Source organism: Lytechinus pictus, chromosome 2 (genome assembly GCF_037042905.1).
Source record: "Lytechinus pictus isolate F3 Inbred chromosome 2, Lp3.0, whole genome shotgun sequence".
In the NCBI taxonomy this organism is placed as follows: Eukaryota; Metazoa; Echinodermata; class Echinoidea; order Temnopleuroida; family Toxopneustidae; genus Lytechinus; species Lytechinus pictus.
In genome coordinates, this window is record NC_087246.1 from 45,549,870 (window position 1) to 45,571,743 (window position 21,874).

General features: G+C 36.7%; 1 long non-coding RNA gene across 1 annotated transcript; it reads left to right on the plus strand.

The window, feature by feature from the left end:
• Positions 1–5,974: 5,974 nt before the first annotated feature.
• On the plus strand, positions 5,975–13,094 carry LOC129271432 (uncharacterized). The gene is made up of 3 exons (XR_010292616.1): positions 5,975–6,124; positions 9,043–9,162; positions 9,527–13,094. It is a non-coding gene; the product is annotated as an uncharacterized LOC129271432 (long non-coding RNA).
• Positions 13,095–21,874: the final 8,780 nt, after the last annotated feature.

A 21,874-nucleotide genomic window follows, 5' to 3' on the forward strand; every position in this document is an offset into this window, starting at 1 on the left:
AAAAGTTTTCCTAATTGCATTCACTTGTTTTGGAAGACATGTGTTCATGGGGCATATTTTGTAAAGGAAATTTAAAGACATTACCGGGAGAGGGCGCTAAATGCCGAAAAATAGAGAAAATGTATTTTCATCAATAATTCACGGATGAAAACATAATTACATGGCCATTTTTTTTTAATTGGACTATTCTTTTGAAGATCGAAATATTGTATGAAACTTCAATATAACTCACGCATTTATTTTATTTTTTTATGTAAAAGTTCGATAACAATACAGATGTTGAAAATTCAACATTTTTCTTTTGCGTGTACAAGTTTGGAGAAAATTTCCCCGACCCCGTTAACAATAACCGTCTCTGATATTCACCAGAATAACTATCTTCATTGTTCAGTATTATCATCATCATCACCATCGTCATCATTGACGTCGTCATTGTCCTCGTCATCCTCGTTTCCGTCCTGTTCTGGGTAAATTATTGACTTTTCAAAATGCTACTTTCCTTCGCTACGTAGAATATTTGTGTTTTGTTTTGTCCGTCCTTTCACCATGCCACATCTTACTGGAGGTTGGTGGTGTGTATACATATAACGTCTCCTATAGTATTTCATTTTTTGGGGAGAATATATATAACTATGTCTTGTCTGTCGCCTTTTCCACTGGTTTTTTAATGCTTTTTAGATGGCTTTTTTTTTCATTATGCATCGTGTCAAATGGAAGTTTGTTATAGGTATCCATTTAAATTCAATTTGATATGGATATTTTCAAATTTCCATCTATTCATCGTGTTTTGGCGCGGTAAGCCTAGTGATCTCCCAGAGCCGATAGGTTTGCCTCGTAGATGGCGCTATTTAAAGTTCACAAATTTTCACTTGAGGATCAGTGTTCTTTTTAAAAAATGTAACAAAAAAAAAAGACGTTTAAAGCGTAGTTACGCTGACCTACATCACAACATTCTACAAAATGTTAGCAAAAATGCGCAAAAACTGTATGTGAACGAGATGGATGGATTGATGATTTGGTCTCGCGTGAGTCTCTTTCCCATGCATGTAAGATGTGGATTTGCTCAGTTAACTGATAAAATACTACCAGTTTATCATCCACCCTTGGATATTTGATAAGGAACTTTGCTCCTCCAACAATTTAACATAAATTTTGTGATTTAGTTCAATATCAACAAAATCCAATCTTGCTCGTTGTATGGGTGGCCAAACTGCAACAATATTGCACGCCCTCTCTCGTTCACATTTTTTATTTTGCCAAACCGCACCCTGCGCCCTGCACTCTTACATCCTCGGCCCGGGAATGGTATGCTGTTTAAACAAACCGTGATTTTACAGAAAAAAGAAGATTTTGCAGTAAGCAATAACAGAATCATTCTGTAAATTCTTAAAACATGAATTTTTCTGCAATTTAACAGAATAGGTCTGTATAAAAAGGGGAAAAGGGTGTTTTATTTAAGGAAATTTGTAAGATTCCATACACCAATTTCCTGTGAGATTACGCAATCTGGTAAGATTACATGTGTTCTCGAGACTCTGCTGCAGGAACTTCATTTATTTTAAGGATATATTTTCTAAAAGTGTAGCTAGATATCATGAGATAACGATAGAAACTCGTTATTGATTGATGCTTTACCAAATTTTCCAATACACTTTGTTGAAGCTAAATGTACGTTTTGTTCCTCTTCTACATCAGATCTAAACCCACTATATAATTATGGTAATTTAAATTTGGCAAAGTTTAGTACTTGGCATAAAGTTAAACATTCAAGTTCTAAGTAATAATGATAATAATAATATATGTGGTTTGTAATGCGCCAAATCCACTTGGCAGAGTACCCAAGGCGCAGTGAAAGAAAGATAAAGTACAAATATATTAATAATAGTTTCAGGAACATGTTGTGGATACAAGTTCACATCATCAGTGCAAAATTCTGATGAAAATAGCAGAATTTTACTATTTCATGAAAATTTTTGGATTTGGGTCCTTCTGGAATAAGACATCGAAATTTTTTTATATGAGATAGCGTGATTTTTTTGCAAGTGGAATGTGTAAATGATTAGGTTGAATTAGATGTGATTCAGCGTTTCGACCCACGAGTGAATTATGGATACCTCGGTGACAAAAATATCATTATTTTCGTCGGGGGGGGGGGGGCGACGCCAATCAACATATTAACATGTGACATTGCAATCCAAAGACAAGATAAACATGCAGAGAAGCGAAGCATTTCACTTATTAGTTTATGATTGGATAATTTTGGATTGATTAGAACCCTCGTAAAAATAGGACCCCATGGGACGTTTTGACAAATGACATCAGCTTGAAGCTTATTGGATTTTGGAACAGTAACATACTTTTCGCTTTGTTTTTCGTTTTCAAAACAGACACTTGCTTGACAGGTGTGTATGGGCGGTATGCAGAAAGGTTAATGTATGGTTGCAGAGTGGTTTCTCTTCCCTTACAAAAAATTCCTGCAGTACTTTAGTGGTACTCTGTTGTACCTGTGTGATACTTCTGTCATACACGACGGTACCTCAGAATTACCACAGGACTTCTGTGGTATCACTCTGTGATAGTTCTGTCATACTTCTGTGGTACAGGAAAATATGAAAATTTCCTGCAATACCTTAATGGTACTCTGTCGTACCTGTGTGATACTTCTGTTGTACAAAACTGTATATAGAATTACAACAGGACTTCTGTGGTATCACTCTGTGATAGTTCTGTCATACTTCTGTGGTACAGGAAAATATGACAATTTCATGCAATACCTTAATGGTACTCTGTCGTACCTGTGTGATACTGCTGTTGTACAAAACTGTATATAGAATTACAACAGGACTTCTGTGGTATCACTCTGTGATAGTTCTGTCATACTTCTGTGGTACATAAAAATATGAAAATTTCATGCAATACCTTAATGGTACTCTGTCGTACCTGTGTGATACTTCTGTTGTACAAAACTGTATAAGGAATTACTACAGGACTCCTGTGGTATCACTCTGTGATAGTTCTACTTCTGTGGTACATAAAAATATGAAAATTTCATGCAATACCGTAATGGTACTCTGTCGTACCTGTGTAATACTTCTGTTGTACATAACTGTATACAATATCACTCTGTGATAGTTATGTCGTACTTCTGTTGTACATGAAAATTCTAAAATATCCTGCAGTACTTCTATGACAACCCTGCGATACTTCTGTTGTATATGAACATTTTTTAAATTTCCTGCAGTACTCCTATTACTAAGCACTTCTATGGAAACCCTGTGATACTTCTGTGGTACATGAACATTTTGAAATTTCCTGCAGTACTCGATCCTATTAAAGACACTTCTATGAAAACCCTGTGATACTTCTGTGGTAAATGAAAATTTTGAAATTTCCTGCAGGACTCAATATAGGCACTTCTAAAATTCTATGGCAACCCCAGTGCTATACTTTCAAAATTTCCTGCGGTACTTCTCATGCAGCCACCCCAGAAATATGACTGAAACTGTATCACAGACGCTACTGGTGTATTTTCTGTGGTACAGTACATGAAAAAATTAGTTTCCTTCAGTACTTGTATGAAAGCCCTGTTTGTACCACAGACTAATTTTTTTATTTCCAGTGAGGGATTTATCTTTTTTTTCAGTTTCGGGAGAGGTCAGTAGCGTATTGAGTCTTATATTTTTAGAAGGCCATATGGCTTAAAAGGGCACCATTCATTTTAAAAAGTACAATTTTTTATATGAAAATTTAATTTTGTGATAGCTAGATTGTGACATATAGGCCCTATTTCAAAATTATATTTCACCCTGTCCCATTGTGTAGGTCTATATCAGCGAGGGGGGGGGGTTATGCCTACTGAGACTCAGAGGTTTTAAGTTTGATAGCTTCTATTTCTACGAGAAAGGGTACTATACGTACTAGATCAAAACTAGGAGCAAAGCGCGAACTGAAAAATGCGAAAAATTATTGACCCCAAAATGGGCAACTTATATTTTGAGGACTATTGTTCGTTTTCAGGGTTATTTCTTTTTCATGCGCTCTTTTAAATTTTAATTATCATTTTTGTTTTGTTTGTTCGCCACTTATTTTTCATAAAAAACAGGATGAATAATAAAAAAATGACTATATTTAAAAGGGTACGTGTTGAAATATACAGGACACACCTAACACTCTTAGAGCTTAATGGTTGTGAGGAAGCCGGGTTGAATTTCAAAGAGATATTGTAATGAATAAAAATATAAGCATGAACGTATTATTCTACTTCATCCATCTCTTTCTAACAATACAAGAAAATAATTGAAGGGGAGGTCAACGCTAGAGATAATCAATAAATAGAGTAAAATTCACAAAACAAAATGCTTAAAATTTATTCAAAATCGGATGACAAATAACGAAGTTAAGTTGAATTTTAAGGATTTGCAATATTCCCATGAAACAGTTTTATTTAGGCATGTCTCATGAATATTCATTAGGTGGGCTGATGATGTCATATCCCATGTTCTTTTGTACAATATATGAAATTAGATTTATTCAACATATTTCTACCAAGAACTTAAACAATTGGAATGACGACTAATTAACCGCATTAGTTATTTAATGCAGCAACTTTACAATGGGGACACATTATTTACACATGTATTGAAAAAATAGATAATCATAATTTCATATCTAACATTAAAAAAGAAAAATGGGAATGTCACATCATCAGCCCACCAAATGAATATTCATGACGATGTGCACACTATCTGTTTTCACAAAATATTGATAAACAATTAACATAAGAAAGTTCAGCGTTGAATGTTGATTAAAAAATAAATCTCAGTTAAAATGCTATCTAAGATTTTGTTTTACACGTTTCATAACCAAGTTTTAATGCGATTCTGGCCCCTTAAAGTTTTTATTGCGAGAAAATACATTTTTCCAAGTTTCCCATCTATTTTTTTATTTTTATTTTTTTAGTAAAAAGGACCTATTTTCTTACAAATATATTATTATAAATAAAATTACTTCAATATTTGTTCTCCTATTCACAATATTTTTTACAGGTGGAATAGGATAAACTAAAAATAGGATATTTAATTTCCATTTTAAGGCCTATTTTTTGCTTTATATCCCCGGTTTATATCTTTGCCACCTTGCAATATGTTAGCCAGGCTGGTTTATATCTATTTCTTTTTAAATCAAATAAAATTGGATATTTTCAATCTATTTTTATGATGCGAAGCTATATATAGTTTGTAAATATGTTTTTTAATTGCAAGAACAATCTTGTATCTCTGTTCACATATGATGGCAGTTTATTTTGCTTCTTTTTTTCTAATTTGTATGAAGTTTGTATCTATATATTTTCAAACTATTTTCCATCCTTAAAGTGTCACAACCGATATCATATTATTTTTTACCTCGTTGGCAAAGTTATTATCTTTTCTTATGTTTCGCTTCAAAATGGTATCTTTATATTTGCTTGTCTTGCTCCTCCACCCCTTATCAAAATACCCTGCCGGCACTTGATCTAAGATTATTTTCTTTTACTACTTGAACCTTATAAAGGGATCTTTCCTTCGATCGCAAGAAAGGATAAAATGTGTGTTTTTGAAAAGAAATAAAATTAAAAATACATAGGATTGGAGCTGTGATTTTCCTCATTGCTTTCTTTGTCATCCTACTTGCATACTATAGGCCTATATAACATATTTTCAGTAAAATTGTGAGACATGTTTTTAAATCCTATCCTTATATTAAAAAAAAGAATAAAGAGAAAGAAAAAAATTAAAAGACATAGAAAAGAAAAAGAAAGGAAGAAGAAATAAATATTTGAATTTTACTTTATTCAATTCCTTTACGTTAATAATATGATATATAAATGATGGCGAAAATAGTCAAATTGTCTGGTTGCCAAGTAAAAAGTAAGACCCCCCCCCCCCCCTCCGAGCTCCCCGTACAAACGCACGGACTGTACCGTATACGTGTTTCCGGTTCCGCCATTTGAAAAAAAACGTTCGTAACTGCTCAGCTGAACCCGAAGCTTGATGAAGAAGGCCGTCAATATTTCAACAAAAACTAACAGAATATGGATCAGATTCGGACAACGACTTCTTAAGACATTCACACAACAGGCTAAACAGTAAGTTAGATCCATTTTTCGTAGTTTGGCGCGGCATGCACTTAAATTTCTTCGACTTTTTAATCATTACCGTACGGCCACTGCACTGCCGTTGTTCCCGATCGCTTATCGGGTGGGGGCTGATCTGCGGTGTGCGCGGCCGGGGACGGCCAACGGCTGGCTAAGTTAGTAGTATATTGATGGCGGCGGTGAGGATGTTTGTATTGTCATGATTGTAGCCAGGTCAGGGGTGGGCGCTAATGCAGTTTCGCACCGGCCGATTAATACCAGCATACCTCATCACCAATATTTGTTCCCAAATGTCATGACAAGTCTCTCAGTCACATTTGAAGTCAATATATCCACCACTTTTCAAAATATCGTGATCGGGAATGGCTGTAGGCCTAGCCAGGCGGCTTCTAGAGAGTGAAAATCATTTACTAACGTAACTTCGTAAGGTCACTCTCATATGAAGCCAGGGATCCTTTCTCATATACCCACACAGAGGAAGCCAAAACTTGAAACTTTCACCCCCGGCCCCGAGATTTCTACTTTCCTTCTAAAAGATCTAGCCTAACGTTAGACCTAAATCATGTACATGGGTCCCATGATGGGATAAAACTTAATTTCCAACATTTCTACGCTCTCGTCGTTATTTTTGAAGAAGAAATTCATTCCAAAAAATGCGAAAAATATCATGATTAGACGGAAGAGACTTGCCCGATGTTTACGCCGCCATCTTGTTTTCTATTGTTCTTCGCCAACGTTACAGACGCGAACTTCGAGACCATGAACTCGATCTGATATTCTGAGTGACAGAGGTGGGATTTTATGGGGGTGGGGAATATAAAATTCATGCAACATCTTGATTTTTAAAAAGAATTAAAACTAATATTCTTACTTTACACAAAGTTTCATTTAGTTCCATGCTTTTATCAGTCTCAAAATTGGTGATTTAGAGCCAACATGAAGTTCCTCACACATATTTATAATTCGCTGCCGATTTCAAAACATTGCATGCGGATGCAATATTCGCGAGATACCGGGCCTGGTCTGACCCGACCGACCTCACACGCATGCGATGTATTGAATATTGATACGTGTGAGAAACTTCATGTTGGCTCTAAATCATCAATTTTGAGACGGATAGAGGCATGGAGAAGAACTGAAACTTTGTGTGCAGGAAGAATATTAGTTTTAATTTTTTTAAAGAGCGTGATGTTGCATGATTTTGATATCCCCCCCCATAAGATCCCACTTTTTGTCACTCGGAATAAGACAGATCCAGTTCACGGTCTCAAAGTTTGGGTAGGTGGAGCGTAGTGTAGCAATAGTGAAGTGGAGTGGAGCCTGCACAAACTTCACTCGAGGTAGGCAATCCCACAAATTTAAAAGAGGTTTCTATAAAATCAAGTCCGGCCTTCTATGAACATGACAAACTTACGAAAAGATGTGAAGTCAATTCACCCTAAATATCATCAATATCCCTCAAATAGCTTCATTTAAGCACTAATTTCTCTTCCGGTTGATAAAATATGGATCCGTCTTTAATTTCCAAAATTGTTCGTCTAACTAGCTAAAGGACGCATGTTTTATCTACATATTAAAGACACTACATAGAAAAGACTAGGCACAAAGACTATTATACATGTAAATCGATGCAAAGCATTACGCGATGTCGGCAAAGTGCCCAATCTTCTTATTGTAAAGACTTTAGCGACAATAACAGACTGTGAGTAAGGTTAAAATGCTCCTCTACTTTTAATGTTTTCATTAGCGCTGTTGTCGGGAACAAAAATCCATGTCGACATGTCGCTTAAAAATTAATCCCGACATCGACAATGTCGACATGAAAAAGGGACCGTAATTTAGCCTGGGCTCCCTAACATAAAAAAAAAGCATTCGATCGTGGAACAACACTCTCAATCAAATATATTCACCTTGACACGAGTGATATCCCCACACTAGATCTATATAATACAGGCTCAGTTCGGGAATTGAGCTTCCAAAATCACCGATTTAATCCACATTTTTTTTCTGGAGAATCAAGTTTTTGTACCAGGATCCGGTTTCGAAAGCATTGCTCAATAACACTCGTAGCCAATTTGAGAATCACCAATTACAACAGTGATCATTGCTGCAAACGCAAGCTCCTCAATTTGACAATGAAAAGTAATGAAAATCGACCGATAATTTCAGTATCACTTCCGCGGCGATCCGTGCAACGATCTCCAAACGAATGAAGGGAAGTTTTCTGTGACTTCGTGATATGAAGTAAGCGCTCAATTGCGGCAGTCACAACTTTGACAAAAACACGTGTTCGCTGCTGCTCACGTTTATGTGAAAAGTAATGCATTGAGGAGCAACGTATTATCAAGCACGGTGAATAGCGCGCGATGGGTACATATTTCCGTGGATGGGTACGGTGAATGCTACTCTCGCTATAACGGGATATCGAGGGCGGCTCGATCGGGCAGGCCGGCCCTGCACTGACGTATTTCTACTGCCGCACAGCTCGCAGATATTCTCTTTTCATTTAATGCGCTGCTAAGCTGAATAAACCTTTTAATCGCGCCAATTACTGTGGATAAATGCTTCTAACTTTTCAGCTAATCTTTACACTCGTGATTGTAGGCTAGACCCCTTTTTATTTTATGTTTACATGTCGATGTGGGTGCGTGCATGTCGACATGTCGGAATTTTGAAAATCCTTCGTATGTCGACATCAATGTCGATATGAGGCCTATCGACAACAGCACTAGTTTTCATTGATTTTATGTTGAATATTATTAAAGAATATGACTCTTTGCACCTGAATTGTAACACTGAAATATGGAAATGAAGAAGTTTTATCATGTATTTTTATTACATCATGTATTTGTATTAACCTGCAAATAAAATTTTACTATGTCACTCAAATTCATTTCATTTCATTAAAGATTCAAAGAGGGATCTCTGGATGATCGAGCAGCAAGTCCAGCATTATGTGGGAAAGATACTACAGGTGTACACAGAAAAGGCCATGTTCTTGTACAAGACACGGTTGGAGTTCATAAAAGGTGATTATATACCGGTAGGCATTCACTTCAGTAGATATTATAATTACAAAATTAAGCAGATTGTATTCATGCAGTGGCATACAGTGTAATCCTTGTTAGAAGATGTAGATTTATTCTTCATTGTTTTATTAAAGAGTTTCAATATGTGCTTATGACAATTTGTTTGCATTATAAATTGTTTGTCACTCTTCGGCTTAGTTTGCTTTTATAAGCAAGAATATGCTAAGAGAGATAGCCGCAAGGACCTCATTATCCGATAGATGTGTACTTGTGAAAAGAGATCTAGATGGGGGCAAAACACCTTATTTCTTGTATTTTTATGTTGTTCATGTTATCGTAATGGTATGTGTTTTTTTTTCTACAGATTAAGCTGCCTCGTGCTATACAGACTTGGATAAAAACAAGCTGTCCAATGAATGGTGACTACTCAAGAGGAGCCAGAAAGTCAACTAAAGCCAGGGTATTTTGGGAGTTGATATGGCCGGGGAAGGGGGGAGGGGGGGTTTCCAGGGCCCCCCCCCCTTCCTTGAGATCTTGACCGCACAATCGCGTCTAACATTGGCACATGGGTTGTCTAGGGCATAATTTACAAAATTAAATTGTAAATTATTTCACGCAAATTGTTAGTAAGTGATAATACTAATTTATGCGTAATTAGAATACAAAATCATACTTTTTCCTCTATTGCATTGACTTTGTACACAAAATCACGTTTTTGAGCAATTTTTGGTATGACATGTACTTACATAATGTCACGTTATTACAGAACCACGTACCGGGTGACACAAGATTGGTCTCAAAAGATGCACAAGACTAGAAAGAGGCATGTTTTAAAAAAATTGTGCGACAGCATGGTCGCAAAATTTTTGGAAGGGGGGGGGGTCAAATTGGTCCAATTTAACTAAGGGTTAATAACTGGGAGGCTGTTAGCTGCCTTTTTACTTTCAAGTCTTGCACATCTTTTGAGACCAAATTTGTGATGCCTGGGTACACTGTTCCGAAATTTCGCAACATTTTTATGTATTAATCCAACACAAATACTGTTTCTTGCTAAAAATTCACAATTAGTATACCAGTAATATACATTTATCAAGTCAAATTATTTAATTACATTTATAATCATAAAAGCTTTGATAAAGTATAAAAAAAAACAAAGAGTTGTATGTAGGCCTGGGACTTTCGGGTTTTTTCTCTTCGGGTACCCGTGGTAATTTTCGGGTGGGTACCTGAAAATCATGTCACTTGAAATATGACTGGTGGAAAAACCCCATAGGTGACGTCATCAAGCCAATGCGATGCAAGCCAATTTATGAATGAAAATATAGTAAGCATGCGCATTGCAAGCCTCCCGTGCCCCACGCAGTATTCCATCGAAACAAGTTTCAATACTCTGTCACCTCGTACCAAAATCGACCTAGAATTCCACTTTCCTATATATCATATGAATTATAAAAGGTTTTCTCACCGATACTGCACAGGTAAGCAAATTTTTATTCTTGCTTTTCCGTCAAAATCTTACGAAGTAGCATCGATATTACATCGTGTTCGTGAGTTTGTATCGCTACGTGAACAAAGTCAATTGATTTCCGGGTTTCGGAGCGTCAAATGCGCCAGCCAATCACGATCGTGTTCCCATTTTCGGTTTATGATGAACTAAAAATGGTAACAAGAACGTGATTGGCTGGTGCTTCGTAGGTCGATTTTGGTATGAGGTGACAGAGTATTGCAGACTTGTTTTGACGTAATACTGCGTGGGGCTGAGGCTTGCAATGCGCATGCTTACTATATTTTCATTCATAAATTGGTTTGCGTCGCAGTGGCTGGATGACGTCACTGCGCTGCAAAAGAAACATGGCGATGATTGAACGATCTCGGTCACATCATCATCACTTGAAAACTTGTATATTTATGGATATTTAGAGGGTAATTGGTGAAATTCAAAATGAGGCTTGTGTACTTTTGTAATGAGTTACAATCATGTCTTACACTACGCATTACAAATCAAATACATGTACATTATACTGGTGAGCAATTTTCGGGTATCGGGTATTGATTTTTCTACTCGGGTACCCGGGTTTTAGTCCCAGCCCTAGTTGTATGAAAATTTTCAAAAATAATGAAAGGTAAAAGAAAACAAGATTACAATGTCCATTGCAAGGGGGCTAGTCTAGCTATTCAGGATAATTGGGATTTTATTCAGTTTTTAATTGACATAACATTATGACAAGATCCCTCCATTTAGTGTATAAACAGCACATGGCCATGATTGAAATTCATATAACATTAAAGTATGCAAACCAGGCAGCTACATGTACATGTAGGACTCACTGCTTGTCAATTCTATTGTCTGCCAGGGTCAAGTGACATACAGTGCACATGTATAACATGTGTGAAAGTACATAAGAAAATCAGCTTTTTATTTTTGTACTGTAACATTGGGTGAACTGGTGATCACTTTGGATATGATGCTCTTCATATTGGTTTATTTTATGTATATGAATTTTTGGATAATCATTAAGAATTAAAGCCATTTACTTAATATATGGAAGCATAAGCCCATCAAAGAACAGAATTATGTCATGTACAGCTAATTCATTTTGCGTGATATTACAATTGTAATTGTTTACTTGAGCAAGTAATTTGAATTGCTGCATGACCTAAACAATGACATGTTCCAATTCGAATAGTAACATGACCTAAAGAAGAGTTACTCGATTGAGAGTGCTTATGTTAAATAATTGATGTTGCTACTTCAAATAATTGAGGTCAATCAAATTGGTCATAATTATTCAAGTCAATTTTGAGCTATATGTCATAATTAATTAGGTCATATACTAATTGAAATTACTAAATGACTCGAGTAGGTATGAATTCACATTGCCACATGACCTTAATTATTTTATGTAGCAACATCAAGTATTGAACGTCATTTAGTTATCAATTATGACATGTAGCAAATCAAATTACATGCCGCAATTTCGTGTTTATGATGGGCTCATGCTTACATTCATATATAACCCTTCAATACGTAGTTGGAGCAATTCTTAGACAAGAAGACTGTGTAAAATGATATGCCTATTCAATGTCAAAAAGGTTAATGTCTCAATAGATTTGATCTACGTTTTGGCAAAGTAATCTTATGTTCATATTTTTTCTAACCTATGGTGAACGTTCTAAATCATGTGAAATTCATTCAAAAATATATTTCAGTATTTATGGACTTAAGTGAATTCTGAGCAAAATGAAGTGATTATGATTACGTTCATGTACTTTAAGTTTATACTGGTGATCAACACATCATAATTTCATCCCTTACTGTATGTGCACCATGCATTATCTGTACATGCAGAAGTGGTTATCCATTGTTTCATAACATGGTTGAGTAAAGGATGTTCTGCTTTTAGTATTAAGCCAATCGGGTGTTGACAAGAAGGGGAAAATGCAATTGCTCAGCTATTACAGTTTTTTTTGCAACCATAATACTGGTTAAGCCTTGGTTACATTCGCCGGCTCGTGGCCTTACGTCGAGTCAAAATTAACAGTCTTAATCATCCTTGTACCAGCTACTACCAGCTACACGTGGGTGGTTTGTACAGGAATACCTAAAACTGTTGATTTTGCCTCGCCGTAAGGCAACCGGTCAAGGAATGTGACCAAGGTATTAATAATAATCGCTTATTGTTGTGTTAGAGGGAAGGATTCTGGGTCGAATCTAGCTTTCTTTATGTGATCTCAAAATGGCAGCAATGTATGAATAGTGAAAGTAGTTCATGTGGCATCTCAATGTTCATGGATATAAATCTTTGTACATGTCTTATCCTAAAGATGAAATGTTACTGCATTATTCTAGCAGTCATTTATGATATCAAAGATGTTCTATACTGTGCATAGTACAGCTCATACATAATAAAGGTATGTGAATATGCTTTTAACGTCTTTGCAAATTTGTGGGTTTTTTCACGCCTCTTTTCATTAGTCAAGATGTCAAAGTTGTTGTGCTGGATCACAGGAAATTCTTACAAACTACTACGCCTAACAAACCAGTGCAGGACGGTGTCGTGAGAAAATCGCACAGACTACTACAGGACAATACCATGGGATTGTCACAGGAAATCAACAAGAATACCCCTGCAGGATTACCACAGTAAAGTATCACAAGAAGGCTGCAGGATGAGACCAATAATGCCACAGAAGATATCAAAGATCAGTATCACAGGAATACCACAGGACAGTACTGCAGGAATTGTCCTGCGGTAAGGTCTCTTGGTATTCCTGCAGTACTGTCCTGTAGTACTGTTCTGTAGTACTTTCCTGTGATACTGGTCTGCGGAATTCCTAAAGTACTGTCCTGTCATACTGTCCTGTGATACTATTTATCACCACAGGATAGTATCACAGGACAGTACTACAGGAATACCAGACCAGTATCACAGGACAGTACTACAGGAATACCAGACCAGTATCACAGGACAGTACTACAGGAATACCAGACCAGTATCACAGGACAGTACTACAGGAATACCAGACCAGTATCACAGGACAGTACTACAGGAATACCAGACCAGTATCACAGGACAGTACTACAGGACACAGTACCAGAAGCCTGCGGTACTCCTGTAGTACTGTCCTGCGATACTGTTCTGTAGTACTTCCCTGTGATACTGGTCTGCGGTATTCCTGTAGTACTGTCCTGTCATACTGTCCTGTCATACTATCCTGTCATACTGTCCTGTCATACTATCATGTGATACTATCCTGTGATACTATCCTGTGATACTGTCCTGTAGTACTAATAGTAGTGTGGTAGTGGTTGTAGCGGTTGTAGCGGTTGTGGTGATCGTGTCCTGTCATACTTCCTGCCATACTTATGCGGTTATTACCACAGGAAGTATCACAGGACACGGACCTGTTGTACTCCTGTTGTACATTTCTGTAGTACCGTCCCAAATTACGTGCACGTAATTCCTGCAGTACTTTCCTGCGATACTTCCTGCAGTACATATCACAGAGTACTACAGGAATTTTTTGTAAGGGTTACTATATATTTATTTATAGAGACTACCAAATCTTTTGTTCGTATGAATACATATATTTATTAAAGGTGTGTTTCGGAGTGCATCTAAATTACTATTAAAAAAAAAGAAGATATTCTCCCCCTTGCTCGTTTTCACACACACACTCTCTACCTACATCTATCTTTATACATATATATGAATTCACATACACATACATCCATTCTGATTCAGCATGTTGTGCATGCTAAAATAAGATAGCCCAAATTTTCCTGGTGTTTCTGTGGAGTGCATGCACTGTTAAAAATATTAGCAATTTTACAAAGAAAAATCGTAAATTTACAACCTTTTAACAGACGACACAGTGATTTAACAAACTAAACGTATTTATGCAGTGATGTGTAACGTAGAATTACAAGTTAAATGTAAAACAAAGTAAAATATGATAATATTTGTAAAAATACCAACGAACTCTCGTGTTTTTGCGTTGATCGCAGTGTATCTATCGTATAAATAGTCTTCGTATTTGTAAATTAACGACGATTTTCATGTTAAATGAATGTTAAAATGGTGTCTTTTTTTTATCAATTTTTTGTTGTTGTTGCATTTTTACAGCCCATCGTAATTTAACAGTTCATACAGTGTTTGAGTCCCAGCTGCCAGTAATGAATACTGTTTTTTACAGTTTTATTTTTAACAGTGTGGGACTATAACCCTAGCCAATTTGACACATCATAAACATTTGCATTCATTTTAACACAATAATGAAAATGAAAAAAAAACTTGACGAAAGTTAAAAAATTTACCGATTTCGAGAGGAAGGAATATTACTTCTTCTATGTGACCATCCCTATCTCAATGTAGTCGGCAGGCACAGACCCTGATTGAAACTTTGATCAACAAGTGGGTCTCCACGCCAAAACTAGCACGTACCAAACTTGCTGTTGAGCGGTAGGGCCTTCAGTACAAAAGGCATTAATAGGCTGCACATTCAGACCCTTAACTCGATTGAAGGGTTTGCACAGCAGACTAATCTCGCTGTATTTGCTCACCAACATGACTAACACTTACTTTCTCTAAAAAAGTGATAACTAACAAAGCTCCCGCTCTCCGCACGGTAGCGAAAAGAATTTCTGCCTCTCTCGGCATCCCAGTAAACGCAACATCGGGCAGAAGTTGGCGAAGATACAATCAGAAATCTCCTTCCTTTAAATATTGAGATAGAAACTCGAAACTTTCCTGCACCAGACCTCACTGAAGGGAAATTATATGGTTTAAGTATTCCCTGTGGGATACAATAATAAAGCTTTGCATTAAGTGTAAGCAACAATATTCTTTAATCAACAAATATATATAATTTTACTGATGTACGTAAAAGGTTTGTGTTAACTTTTTGCACAAAGTGTAGGAAACACCATCGCTCAATTCATTCACCTTTCATTTCAAGGGTTGGTGTGACCTCCCCCCCTCCATCTACATCCCAGTCATATGCTTTTCACACTGTACTTTTTTTCCTTAACCCCGGGAAATTGGTGGGGCTAAGGGGGGGGGGGGGGGCCTTAGCCCGACCAATTTCCCGGGGTTAAGCCTTAGCCCACTTCGTTTTCACACTACGTTTTAGCAAAGTGGGCTAGCACGGTAAATAGTACGGTACTATCTGGCCCTGCAAAAAAAAGCAGGGTTAGCTGGCTTATTGCGGTGCTAGCACCACAATTGCGGTGCTGAGAGATGCAGTGTGAAACGAACCCGGGCTAAGGAAAAGTGGGGCTAAGCAATAGCCAATCACAGAAGTCGAAATTGCACGTTAATCACACTCTGTATGGTGAAATCATCAATATTCATGAGCTGTGGGATAGTCCGGGGTTAAGGCATTAACCCCGGCTAAGCAGATAGTATGGGGTTAAGAAAGACAGTGTGAATATAAAAAAAAGATAGTATGGGGTTGAGGATAGTATGGGGTTAAGGAAATGCAATGTGAATGTCGGGGGGTGGGTTGAGTTAGCCAATTAAGACCGTAACAGAGCAACTTTACAGATGCTGCGGGACAACAGATCTGAGTTTCTTCGACTTTATTGAGGTTTACCAAAACCAACAAAATGAAAGGAGTAACAACAAAAACCCCAAAGTCAGAGGCTACTGGTGGTTACACACCACCTACATCACCCAGGATACCACAAATGAGTAGCAGCTTCTACATATTCAAAGTCTCAGACTCGATGAGGATCAAATGAGTCGGACCAGATCAGCCCTTTCCCAGGCCTGCTTCGATTGCAGTCCGACCTGCACCAGAACCAGGACGTGCAATGATCTACCTAACGTAAAATGCCAACAAGCAGTGGAGTCGCGGAACCACCGAGAAAATATAATTCCGCTAAGGATTTGTTAACTTTGAAACAGCCAGTATGAAAAAGATATAAGTATATAAATTGTTCTCACTCAATATTACGAGAAAACAAATCCTTAAAATCCGTAAATTACATAACAAGGATTAGAAAATAACTAGAATTATATTTTTCGAGCGTACATACATCGATCATCCTAACCCTATCTAGTGATCCGGCCGATCAAGATAATTCCAAACACCTGTACGAAAATAATATGCAAATTAGGCACATTCTTCTCGAGTAACCTAAATGAAAATTCCACTTTCCGACATGAAAAGCATATAAGAGTCCATTCAGTATTATGAAAAGAATGCCATTTAAGCGGGGTAGGGGGGGGGGGGTGTCGGCGTGGGGTGGAGAAATGAGGTGACTGGCATCCATGCCCATTTCTGTGAGAAAATATAGTCAACCAATGGTAATGATGACAGAAGAAGCTAGTAATACAATAACAGACTAATCAAACAACGATTTCATTTCTGTCATCGTTTTGTAATAGCTACCATACAGTAAACGAGTTTGGGCAAGCGCACTCCGCTATCACCATGAGCACGGAGGTCCGACGGAGGTATAAACACGTGGGTATAAACGTATGGAAGATGGTTCTCGTCTCACAATGGGTTGTGATCGATCAAATCAATCTATGGAAACCATCCATCAATGTCATAATTATTCATGATCATATTAACAAAAAAAATCAATGATAACTCAAATGTGTATTGTTGGCTACAATGGCTACAACCTAAAAACATTTAATTCCCAACAGTAACTGAACATGCGCAAAAAGGGTTTTATATATTCATATTTTGATGGATATTTGTTATTCAAAACGTCATTGGGAAATTATGATGGTCTCTATTGTTAACTTCACTTTGGAAACGAGAGCACACTGATTTGCCAATACAGTGATGTGTGTACGACTATACATTGCATGAAGAAAACAGTTTAAACGGATGTATGCATTCTAGATGTTGGCGTTGCTGACTTTCCGGAGTCGTGATTGATCGGACCAAGCGCAACTCTTTGTGAGACGGGGACATTGTGTATAAAGAAAAGTACCCGCCCCATCCCACACGAATTTAAAGATAGAGTCGAGTGTACCCGTTTTTCGGGCAGGTTGTAATTCTTTAGATACCGAAAATTTGACAATATTGCAATTGACATTACATTCTCTTAACAAAAGGAAAATAAAGCAAATCACAAACAAGGTTATATTAGTGAATTTTTTATTCTTATATTTTGTGAAATCCGACTATTAGAAGTTTTATTCTTAAGTTTCAAGACTTCTATCCGCTTCGTACTTGTTATTCAATAACTTTGTTTTGTTGGATCGATGTTTCTCTAGTTCATTTAGAAAGGATACCATAGTCATGAACTAACGTATAGGCCTAGATCTATGTGCTTTTCTTTTTTATTTGTTGTGTGTTTTTCTTCGTTGTAATATACAAAATAAAAAATTATATCAGTATTCAGGCCTACATCGATTACTAATAAGATTGTAATATTTTCTTTATCTTTATCAATGGAAAATGATTCAAATTGTATAATACATAATTACGTTTTTTTGAAGCTTTGTCCTTTTTAGGGACAGAAGGGATCAGTATTAGTAACGTCTTGACAGAAATGTGTTATTAATTATATCAAAGTGCTACGATATTATCATCCGTGAATCAAGAACAACTTTTCTGTCTTTTATTTCCATAGCATCAATCTGCCAGATGTTTGATAAAATTTAATGCGATTAACAATTATGGAATACAATGAGTAAAAATTGAATTTTAGTTTGATTCTTCGGATTTTAATCATTATTTACATTATGATTTTTTTTTTCGTGGGGGGGGGGTTCTAGCCCCTTGAAGTTCCTCCAGTATTATAAAGACGAATCTGACAAAAGATAAACAAGCTAACCCTTTTTCATGATTTTAATACTCTGCAGAGCTATATTTTTTCCTAAATCTTGTCAAACAAGCTACAATGCGAGGAAGACCTGAGATGGTTTATACCTTGTCATTCAGCGTCAGATGCTATTTTCAGAACAGTCTCGAATAAACTTCGACAAATACAGTTTCCCCGACAGGTTGACGCGTGTAACACGTTTATAGTTTCAACATGGTGGTTTGAGTAGTTCAGACAAACCTATAAAAGACAAGCTGATATACATTACATTACATATATAGATAAGGAAATTAATCTGCGAAAATGGAGGGAGAACAAGTAAATTCCAAGCGCAGGGTAAGTTATATTTTTATTTTGAAGTTTTCCACGAAAAAACTGAGGTTATTGTCGTTTGTCAGTTAAGAATACCTCAGTTTTCTTTTTATGTCCCACTTTTTATCATGTCTTGAATATATTATCTTTTTTTTAAACTGGATTCTCATTAGTGTACCAAAGAAATCAGCTCAGAATGAAAACAGGTTTTATGTATTTATTATTGTATCAATTTATTTCTTTTAGATGAAAATAACAATAATCACTTAGGAGACTACCAACACAGATATTAAAAGAAGGTATAAAAGAGTTTTAGTGTAGCATTGTCTTACACAGTAAAAAAAAAACGCCATTCGGTTTTTATTACAACACTGTTTTACTATATGATTTCATGTCAAGTTTTCATTAAGTTGCCTCTTATCTTTTATAGGAAATTAGTCAGCCCATACACTCTTAAAATGTTGGGCAACATACTGTCCACATAAATATTGGTTAAAAGTTTTATCCAACTCTGGGTAGTTTTCAGCCAATACTGTGTAGTTTTCACCCAAAGCACACATTATTGGTTTAAAACTACCCAGAATTGGATAAAGTTTTAACCAATTGTTGTGTGGACAGTATGTTGCCCAATATTTTTAAGAGTGTATATGAGACATGTGCTATTATTTCATTACTTGTAATCTACGTGTACATGGTGTAGTTTAGTTTTGTTGTTATTGAATAAGACAACTTTTTATAAGTTAAAAGCGAATAAGAGAGAGAGAGAGAGAGAGAGAGGGGGGGGGTAGATGAGAAATAATTGCAGAGTTGCAAGGGACAAAATTCATTTCATCATTCAAGCATTCAAACGTGACTACCCCAGAAAAGAAAATATGCAGACCACCCATTGAAAACAGTTTTTGTATATTATCCATGATTTATCCACATTTGTATTTTGTTAAAACATGAAAAGCAAACATTGTGATAGATAAAGCACAGCCTATGTAGGCCTATGTTCTGGTATAAATTATGGGATTACTAATGGATAGCTTGCATGTGTGTTATGTATGGGCATGTGGAATATAAAAAAATGTAACCTTGAATACGGAGGCATGTCGAACATGTTTTTTTTTCTCAGTAAAAGAAAAAGAAGGAAAAGAAAATATGAACAAACCAACATCAAAGCTGAATCTGAACGCTCGCCATGGCAATGTTCATGATGGTTAGGATCTGGATGGCGATAGTTCACCCCCCGTCCTCCCTCCTGAAGAAACAAAATCATCAAATTTGTATTTTCGTAAACGGACAATCTGCCTATGTTATCATGTTATTGTATGGATACTATTCATGATACATTTAAGCATTGTGGGATATTTTAGTCGACGAAGCTACGGAATTTCTTTTCTCATCTCTATCACACCCTCTCTATAAAAAACAAAGGAAATAAAATATAAATGAAGGTCAAAGCTTTCTCGCTTCGCACGAGAATGAACTACCTCATTCATGTGACCACCCCTATCTCACTGCGTGTGCTATCGCTCACTGACTCTATAAAAAAGGGATGACTGTCAAAGCTCCCGCTCTTCGCGCGGGAGGGAGAAGAATATCTGGCTCCTTCAGCACCCAGAAACCCAACATCGGATATAGGTCGGCGAAGGTACGATGAGACATCTTTCTTAAAATGATTTTGAGATAGAAGTTCTGAATACGCTGCACCCGCCCTCATTGATTGACGTACTGGAGATGAATTTCATGAGTTTCGAGCCTTTGTTAGAGTTCGTTGTTTTCGCTCGAGACCTGTCTAGAGCTCGAACCCACCCCACCCCTCTCAAAAGCAGAAAAAAGTTACCTGGTTAGATAAAATGCATTTTCTCTGTGCGATAAACCACTGCATTTCATTTTAAACATCATCTAGTTTTCATCATGTTTCCTACATTATCTAACCAGTTTGAGCAATTTTACATGTTTTATGAATCAATCTCAACTAGGGAAACAATTTATCTTTGCAAGCAAGAATGATTTTATGAGACATGGTTCAGGATGTCCATTTTTCTGTTTCACTCGTTGCCCCCCCCCCTCCTCCCCCACCCTTGCTGTGACATACGGTGCGCCACTGATTGGCAAAGCAATCAGTAAAAGACTAGGCAAAACAATTGTAATCCCTTCCCCTTTCCTTGAAATTTGTAGCATTTTTATAAATTTTTTGTTAATTTTTAAGAGTGTGTTTATCGTAACTGGTGATGATCCTGATCCTGACAGACTTCTCATCAATCAAGTTTCAAATCTCTGCTTTTTCTTTATCTTTCATCTTCAGATACAATTATCATAAGCCTATAAAAACGATGTAACAATGGTTGACAATCCCTTTCACTTACGGGAAGAGAGAAAAGCCTTCACTTTTAATATCTCTTACCAAAACAACTTGTGCTTCTCGCCCTCAAGAGGTGAGATTCATGTTTTCTCATTCGTCCCCTGTCACGGCTGTTTACATACTCACTATAATGAATGTGACATCTCCGAATGATGGGATAGTTAAGGAATAAAGTGACCCGATTAGCTCCCCTCGTCGTCCATGCAGCTCAATACGCCGGGTTTGGTGACAACGGCAAACTTTGGCCCCCTGCTTAGCTAATATGAAACGTGACCGAATGCATTGAATTATACTTCTAAGGGCCGGGGTGGGGTCGTGGATGGGGGGGGGGGGGAGGCGTCAAGCTCCCTTCGAATGACTTTTATGTAGCAACAAGCAACATGATCATATTTTCATTAAAAAAACAATGATAACTTAAATGTGTATTGTTGGCTGCAATGGCTACAGTCTAACATATTCAATTCCCAACAGTAAGCTGAACATGCGCAAAAAGGGTTTGTATATTCATATTTTGATGGATAGTTGTTATTCAAAACGTCATTGGGAAATTATGATGGTCTCTATTGTTACATAAATTGAATGATAAGTTTGCTTCTTTCAATTCTTTTAATAAATCAATGATTGTTGTTGTTTTTTCTTCAATCAAACAATTAGACATCTTGGTTTATTAATTTAGTTCATAAATTTGTTCCATTTTCACTTCATGTGATATTATTTGTTGAATATAATGTCAAAACTTACCGCAAAATTAGATTTTCAAA